Genomic DNA, 8862 nt, shown 5'->3' with positions numbered 1-8862 from the left:
CTGAGCTTCTTTCCTTACTGGTTAGTTGCCTTAGAGAGATCAAGGCGTGAGGCAGGCAGCTTGAAACTCTCTCACTAGGTGTAGAAACCTGCGTTAAGAAAGCTGTCAGGCTAAGAGAATCAAAGAAGAGAGAAAGGGAAGTGTGAGGAAAGAGTGAACTGACGGCTTCTGATTTGTTGAGTCCAGTCCCTGAGATCTTCGGATCTGTTCTTGTTCCTGTGTCCTGGATACCTGTGTCCTTCCAATAAGTCTCCCTTTTCTTGAAGCCAGTTGGAGCTGGGCTCCTCTCGTTTGTGCTTCAGACTTGATTCTAGATCCTGCCCGGTTGTGATGTACCTTCCAGACTCAGAGAGGCAGCCATTCGTGTGAGCTCCATTGAGATGAAATCCTTTATTCTTTGCTGAGGACAGGGCTTACAGAGCCCCAAACACAGTGCCTCAGCATCCCTGGGAGGGAGTGCCCTCTGTGTGAGTGTGTCTTTGGAGTGATTCCTGAAACAGCCCAGCATTTACACTGAGGGAGCCAGGTCAATCTTGTTTTTACTCCGATCAAAAACTGAAATATGCTCTCAGGAAGATGTCACTCAGGACCCAGGTCTCTGAGGGGCTCATGTCTTCCGTGCCCCCATGACAGCTGATAAAGCAGATGTCTTTAGAAACCTGGGGGAGACAGAAATACACACCAGGCAGCATGAGCACTTACCTGCCACCCCCTCAATATCTAGAGCAGAGAGCTTTCCCATTTTTTCCCCTTCTTTGGGAAGAATCAAGTGGCTCTTATAGCGGCTGCAGTAGTGAGGGTATAGGAACAAGAAGGGCCAAAACATGTGAGAGGGGTGTGGGGAGGGGAGGATTGGGAGTTTGGGATTATCAGATGCGAACTAATATTTGATATTTAAATAACAAAGTCCTACTGTATAGCACAGGTAACTGTATTCAGTATCCCATGATAAACTGTAATGGGAAAGAATATAAAAAAGAGCTGGTATATATTTGTGGGCTTCCCTGGTGGCTCAGTGGTAAAGATTCTGCCCGCAATGCAGGAGACCGATTTCTGGGTTGGGAAGATTCCCTGGAGGAGGACATGGCCACCCACTCTAGTATTCTTGCCTGGAGAATCCCCTGGATGGAGGAGCCTGGCGGGTTGCAGTCCATGGGGTCTCACAGAGTTAGGCAAGCTGAAGCGCCTAAGCAGCAGCAGCATGTATATATTTGAATATATATAAAACTGAGTGGCTTAAGTGCAGAGCAGAAATTAACACAACATTGTAGATCAGTTCTACTTCAATGTATTTTTTAAATAAAGAACAAGAATGGCCCGTAGTTCCCCTCAAATACTGCTGTTTCTTTCCTTCTGACTCCTGCTCTCTTTTTTCTCTCTGCTAAGAATGCCTGTTTAGCTCTCCATTGGCCACAACCCATTATTTTTTCTAAAAAAATGTTTAACTTTTTAATGGAGGATAGCCAATTAACAGTATTGTGATAGTTTCAGGTGGACAGCAATGGGACTCAGCCATACATATACATGTATCCATTCTCCCCCAAACTCCCCTCCCATCCAGGCTGCCACATCACACTGAGCAGGGCTCCCTGAGCTACACAGTAGGTTGTTGTTGGTTACCCATTGTAAATAGCATTGTCACAATGCGTTCTTTATACTGCTCTCAGGCCATAGGAAACTTTTCTGGTCCCACACTCACATTATTTGGCCACTCCAGACTGGGTTGGGTAACTTATCTTGAAGCTCCCCTGGTCTGTATCCCTTATCACCCATCATCTGCCCCTGGACCCCTTTGTACAGCACCCGGGGCTACCATTTGTAAGGAATCCAATATAGATTACCTCAACCCAAGCAGGCTTCCTCGTTCCTCCATGAGGCTGGGGTGTTTAGAGTTTCTGCAATTCTGTCTCTTCTTCCAAGCCTCCTTTGAGCCCATCGGCCTGCTCTGAACTCCCACAGGGAGCTGACATGAAGCCTCCACCCTGTGCTGGGGCTGAGCAGTCACTGTACATCCTTTATTTACCTTAGCGTCCAACCTCCCCACAGAGGGGTCAGAACCCCAGCTCACAGAGTGTGAAGTTGCAGTGAAGTTCTAGGGTCGGCATGTAATTTATGATCTCAACCTGGAGTCTTTCGAGTTGGGAAGGGGAGACTGTTGACCCCTATGGTGGGACAGCACAGTGGGACTGTCCCCAGACATCCTCCTTGTCACCTGTTCTATTTCAGGGGTTGCTAGAGCTGACTTTCTATGTTTCTGCATCTGAGGGCTCTGGTTGAACGGAAGCTCTGTGAGGACTGAGGCCCTCAGTGTTCCCCTCTCCTTGTGACTCCCACCATGCCTGCATGGGGTGGTGTTTCCACATTTAGTTCAGGAGGATGGATGTCCCAGACTGCCTTTTACTCTCACGTGGTTGGTTTTGTGGGAGGCGCTGGCCCAGCCACAGGGGCTCAGCAGCATCTGCCATGGTGTGGCTTGGCCTGTAGAGGGTCCCTTCCCCACAACGGCAGCCGAAGAGTTCTTGCAAATCCCAAATTTGGGAACCAGCCCCCAACGTTGTCCTCTCACCTTCTGGAGGTAGTATTTAGGGGACACTGGGAAGTCCATGCCATTGATAGTGGAGATAATAGGAGGCTGGGTCTTGGCACTGTCACATGAAATCAAGCTGCGAAAGAAAGCAGGACGGAGGTTGGCCCAGGTGATCCTTGGTGTGTGCGGAGCCCAGGAATGATTCTGTGGCTTGACCCTTCACCTGGTTTTTCTCCTTGGGATTGGGGTTGATGTGTTTGAAGATGCTGTGGCCCACTTGAGTTGGGCCAGCCAGCACTGAGCTCCCGCTGTCCACAATAGCCCGACATCTGCCAGAACAAGCAGCCACCATCTTGTTAATGGAGACGCTGAGAGACAGAGGGGCAAAGCAGGCACCAGGATCACTCTGAAGCCTCTTCAGTGACTGCCCCCTGGCTGACTGTCTCCTGAAAAGCCCTTCAGCTCTTGCCCTGACTCAGTTTTCTTTTTCTCTGGTCACATCATCTTTTTGACTTCCTTTCAGTTCTTGCAGGCACCAGGCTCTTTCGTGTCTCAGGGCCTGGGCTTGTGCTGGTGACCTTCCTAGAAGACCCCATCCCCTTGGCCTAGTTAATTTTTCTTCATCTTCCAGGTTAATTGCCACTATGTCAGGAAAGTCTTCCCCCCAGACTAGATCAGGCTCCTGTCTTGCTCACTCTCTGTAGACTCTTCCTCATGTCTAGCATGTACCAAGGTGGTAATTCACTGTGTGTGAACTTCATTTCATGTCGTTTCATGCACGTCTGCCTCACTAGATGTGACGGCAAGTTGGATCCTCAGTGCCTCCCTCAAGTGCCCAGCACACCAGGTGATGCACAAGGTATGTCTGTTGAATGAATGAATGAGGAACACCCAGAGACCTGTATCTGTGTCTCGCCAACGATGGGTCGGCCCATACAGTGAAGATGCAGGTCTCTAGGACAGCAGATGGTCAGAGCGTGGGTGGGGGAGACTCAGGCTGCCCTGGGAGAGTTTGTCTCCCAGCACCGCCCCCTCACCCGGCTCAGACCCTGAGGCCCCTGCCAGGGGAGCATGAGCAGACCCAGGGGCCTCCAAAGAGCAGGGAAGCTGTGGCCTGAGGGCATCACAGAGAACCCCCATCAATTATTGCTCCTTGTTCTCAGGCCACTCCTGGACCCCCGCTTCCTGACTCAGTCACAGCCCCCGCCCCACTGTGTGCCCGGTTTGGGTGGTCAGTAGCCCTGTTCAGGTGGGGTGTCTCTTTTTATGGGTTGCTCTTAGGTCTCAAGACTGTAGCCAAACTCTTTGTGCTGGGTAACTTTCTCTGAGGACACCAGTTTTCCCAGTGCTTCAACTGGCAATTCTGCATACTGAGAACACTCTAGGTCCTGGGTGGCCCTGCTCAGTAGGTCATCTTCACACAATCCTGTTCAGGTTGGTGAAATGCCTCCTGATCCTCTTTTCACCACACTATAGGGTCCTCTAGCCGGGCTCCCCACCTCTTAGCACAGGGGTGCAGCCCTCCCCCAGCTGCCTAGGCCTCTCTGGACCCTTTCAGGATCCTGGTGACAGGCCCGATCAGCAGCCCTGAGGCAAATGAACCCGTGGGTGGTGTGTGTTCCTGTGTGTGTTTGTGTGCATCTCTCTCTGTTTATATGTTTGCCTGTGTATGTGTTTATATGTGTCTCTGTATGTTTTTATGTGTGCATGCGTGTGGAGCACATGTCTGTGTGTGACTGTGAGTGCATTTGCGTGTGTCTGTATGTGTCCATGTGCATGTGTGGGAGGATCATTTGGGGTGGCCCTCAGAGGGGGAGGCTTACCGGTTCATGGTTATCTGCCATAAGCGGGCTTGGGTCACTGGTACCCACTTGAGAGCCCCGTTATGGTAGGTGTGGTCCACCCCACCAAGCATCAGCAAGCTGCTCTTCAGTGGCTCTCTGAAGAGAGAAGGAAGAAGGGGCTCGTTGGAGGAGAGTAACACCAGGCGCTGTCTGAGGACTGTGCTTCTTCACCCATCAGAGGCACTACTACCGTCTCCATTTTACACATGCGGAAACGGATGCTTGGAGAGCTTGAGTACCTGACCAGGTTCGGTCCCCATCTAATGAGTGTCACAGAAGAGGTTCAAAGCTGGGCAGTCTGGCTACCCATCAGGCCTGGCTCTAGCTACCCATCCTTCTGAAGAGGGCCTGGACCTTTCCAGCCACCTGAATGCTCAGATATACCCTCAGAGGACTCTCTGCTGGAGGGGTCGGGCTTCCTCCTTGTCTAGCCTGTCATTTTTCAGGAAACCTGATGTCTGAGGGAGCTAAGAACATAGGTTCAGGCTCAGCCAGGGTTGGCTTCTCTTGCCTGTGACCTGTGCTGTCTATGGGACTTCAAGCTGACCAGGCTGCCCACCTCCACTCTCCCTGTCTTGAAATTCCTAATATGTTTTGAACAAGGGGTTCCACATTTTCATTTTGCGCTGGCTCCTGCAAATTCTGTAGCTCGTCCTGGGTTCCCGGTGAAATGTTAGTGAGGAAGGAAACATTCCCACCATCCCTCTCCTTCTGCATCAAATTCATCAGCAAATCCTGTTACTTTTTCCTCCAGCTATATCCTGGACCATTTCTCTCCCTCCTACCTCCATCCCGCTGGACAAAACTGCACCCTCGAATCCATGAGAATGGTTGTGTTCCAATGAAACACAACCATTTTTTATTGACAAAAACCCCGTGATGGGGCCAGTTGTGATCCTGGGGCCGTAGTTCTCCTCGGCTAGACTATCACTCAGGAATCTTCTGAATGAGGTGGCCTACGCTTTTTCATGCAACTGAAAGCATCTTAGAGCTAGTTTGGAGGAAGGGCTTGTCCAGCTCAGACTTACCTGCTCAGGAACAAGGCAAAGACAGGTTGAGAAATGACTCCTTGTCTCTTCAGGTTGTCAAAGAGAGGGGTGGCTTCACGCCTGGCGAGGCTGGGGTAGGCCAAGCCCAGGACACCATCATAAGGTGAATTTTCCAGGAACCCACTAATCTGATTCTTGGTCAGGCCAATTGTCTGGTTCCTGGCAACAGCTCTCCCAATCTGTGAGACAGGAGAGTGTTCCCACATAAAGCGCTGGGAAGCGAGGCTGGGCTGTTTGGTGCAAATGCTACTAGCACTGCAGAGAAGAACTGAGGCCTCAGTTGACCTCAGATGGGTAGGACAAGCTGGAATAGGAATTGGGCTTCCATTTGTGCGGGGCTGTGGATTTTAACAACACCTGCTTCTCCTGCAAACACCATCTGAGTGAGCCAAATTGATCTCATGTCTTCTGTATGGGTGGGGCAACCAGACTCAGGACAGGACTGAATGGTCCCCCTCTAAGGATACAACGAATAGAGAGCAGACTAGTCTTCTCTTTGGCAACACTATGATCTGATGGGCTTCCCTTGTGGCTCAGACAGTAAAGAATCTGCTTGTTAATGCAGGAGAACCAGGTTCATTCCCTGGGTTGGAAGGCTCCCCTGGAGAAGGAAATGGCAACTCACTCCAGTATTTTGCCTGGAGAATTCCACGGACAGAGAAGCCTGGCCAGCTAAGTCCATGGGGTTGCAAGACTGAGTGACTAACACTTTCACTTTCGTGATCTGATGACAAACATGACCTGAATTCATTGCAATGCATTGTGGATTCTACAGGTGCCCAGGCAGGCAGAAGCCATTATGCAATGTCACTGGCTGGGTTCTAATGAAAATTCTGCCTGGATATCAGGCTTTTGGGGACGTGCACACTTGTGTGTGGGTGCCTGTGTGTGTGTGTGTGTGTGTGTGTGTGTGAGAGAGAGAGAGAGAGGGACCGAGAAAAACACAGGGAGGGCATACTCAGGCACTTTGTGTGTGTGTAGGTGGGCAGGCCATAGTCTTTATTAGTGTCAAATGCCCCCTAGAGTGAGAACCCTTTTTATCAGGCCCATATTACATCTGTGACCCCTGATTCCCCTGCCTGGATACCTGAAGCCCTGTGCTGCCCCAGGGGCCCCAGATCAGTCTTATCCTCTCCCCAAACCCACACCTACTTGAGTCCTGAAGGTCAGCGAAGCTCCACTGAAAAAATATGTGACCTTGGCAAGGCCCTCGCTCTGTGCACCTCATGTCCCTCGTCTTTATCCTGAGCTGATAATAGTACCTCCTGCCTGGGGATGTTGCAGGATGAAACAAGTTATTACCACGAAAGTGCCCTGTAGAGGCTGCAAATATACAAGGGGGTGCTTTATTGCCCCTTCTTCCTGCTCCAGCAAAATGAACGTTGGGTAATGGAGATGCAAGTCCACATCCCAAGCCCCTCTCTGGGGTTCATTGTTTTGGGAGTTTGTGTGTCAGCAGGGGAGCTGTCTCCCCAGGGACAGGGCCCTGCTGGGCAGGTGGCCAGCCACTAGGGGACTTTCAGAAAGACAGTCCCTCCCAGCTGGTCGTGCATCTGTTTTGCAGGCAGTGGTTGCTCCCAGGGCCAGCCCGGACTCAGCCCCTGGTTCCCCCATTACCCAAATAGTTTCACTGGCAAGAACTCTTGTTATCTTTCCAAAGCCATAGTGGAGGTCGAATTTCCTCCACTTGCACTTGGAAGGTGGTGGACATCTTGGGGTCATATGTCCGGTATGCAACTGCCAACGCAAGAGATCCATATCTGTCAGATGCCAAAGATGGAGAGGGGAGAGGGGAGGACAAATGGGTGAGGGGCAGGCACTCACAGCAGGAGGGGCTTTGACAGTAGACAGAGGTCACCCACAAGTCAGACGAGCTGTTGTCAGTGATGACCCGGAATTCTTGAGGTGGTGTTCCAATGGTGATGTTGCCAACATATGCCGTCTACAGGGGCCAGGGATGGAGGTTAGGGCAGACTTGGCAGCCTGGCCACCCTTGATTCCCACTGTCCTCCCTCCCTCTGGATATCCTAGGGCCTGAAATCACTTCCAACTGCTCCTCCTCACAACCTCTGCTCAGAGGTCCCTTCGTTTGAGAAGCTCTCTCGTTTCCTCTTTAAGGCCCAGCCTAGCGTCTGCTTTTTATATATAAAAATTGGAATTCCCTGGAAACTTAGATGGTAAAGTGTCTGTCCGCAATGCGGGAGACCTGGGTTAGATCCCGGGGTTCGGAAGATCCCCTGGAGAAGGAAATGGTAACTCACTCCAGTACTCTTGCCTAGAAAATTCCATGGATGGAGGAGCCTGGTGGGCTACAGTCCATGGGGTCGCAAAGAGTTGGACATGACTGAGCAACTTCATTTTCTTTCCCTTTCTGGCGCCTCCGTCTCCAGGTGGCCATAGGGAAAAGGAAACAAAGAAATGGCAGTAACCAGGTATGACTGTTGTATCTGGCATTGTAATGGCACTGTGTATCCTCCAAGCCTTTTTATGAGTGTCATCTTTTATCAGAATGCCATGCAAAGACATGTCAAAGACCTAGGTCTGCATACAGGTTCTGTTGTGTAATCTTGGGTAAACCAGATGACCATTTGGAGCCTATGCAGATGAAGACACTGACACATACACACAGAAGAGGAGAGAGAGCAGAGAGAAGACCTAAAGCAAATGCAGGAGAAATGCTTTTCTGTAGCACCACACCTACAGCTGCACAGGTCATGCACTGAACAGTTCCAAGGAGTGCCATCTTTATAGGTCATGATGTGACTGCTACTCCCAGAGTTATGCAACCCTGCAGTCCTGACCCGTGAACCTTGCCCTCCATGGTGCCCATGACAAGAATCTCATCAATCAGTGACAGCTGAAGTTTAAGACTGCCAGGAAGTGATTATTTTCTCTTCTAACCCTGATGGGTGGAAGAATAAGAGGATGAAAAGAGAAAGCCCAGAAAGAGAGATGATGCCACTTACAGTCCCCATACTTACATGACTATGCACTCTGAGAGGGCCACCAGCCTGAGGAGCACAAGCCACTTCATGCTTCTTCCTGGGGCCAAGTACTCAGGGAAGATCAAGTTCTGAGCATGCAGTGGTGACCAAGAGTAGCTAATTACATATGCTTTGATCTGCCCTAATTGTCCCCTTTAGGGTAATGGTGGATCTGATAAGAAACATGAATGTCTCCGTAAAACCTTTACCTCTATCAGTCTCTGTGTGTATTTGACTTGGAAAATTCTCAGAATACAGAGAGACTACTGTAATTTCTGGAATGGGTGAATTTAACTCAGATGACCATTATATCTACTACTATGGGCAAAACTCCCTTAGAAGAAATGGAGTAGCCATCATAGTCAACAAAAGAGTCTGAAATGCAGTACTTGGATGCAGTCTCAAAAATGAGAATGATCTCTGTTCATTTCCAAGGTAAACCATTCAATATCATGGTA

The 8862-nt window shown here is 50.2% G+C and overlaps 1 pseudogene; it reads right to left on the bottom strand.

The window, feature by feature from the left end:
* Positions 1–508: 508 nt before the first annotated feature.
* On the bottom strand, positions 509–8395 carry LOC128068572 (pregnancy-associated glycoprotein 2-like; annotated as a pseudogene).
* Positions 8396–8862: the final 467 nt, after the last annotated feature.

The sequence above is a fragment of the Budorcas taxicolor genome, chromosome 25 (genome assembly GCF_023091745.1).
Source record: "Budorcas taxicolor isolate Tak-1 chromosome 25, Takin1.1, whole genome shotgun sequence".
NCBI lineage: Eukaryota > Metazoa > Chordata > Mammalia > Artiodactyla > Bovidae > Budorcas > Budorcas taxicolor.
The sequence above is the reverse complement of the archived record's forward strand: the minus strand, read 5'-3'. Positions and strand labels throughout refer to the sequence as shown.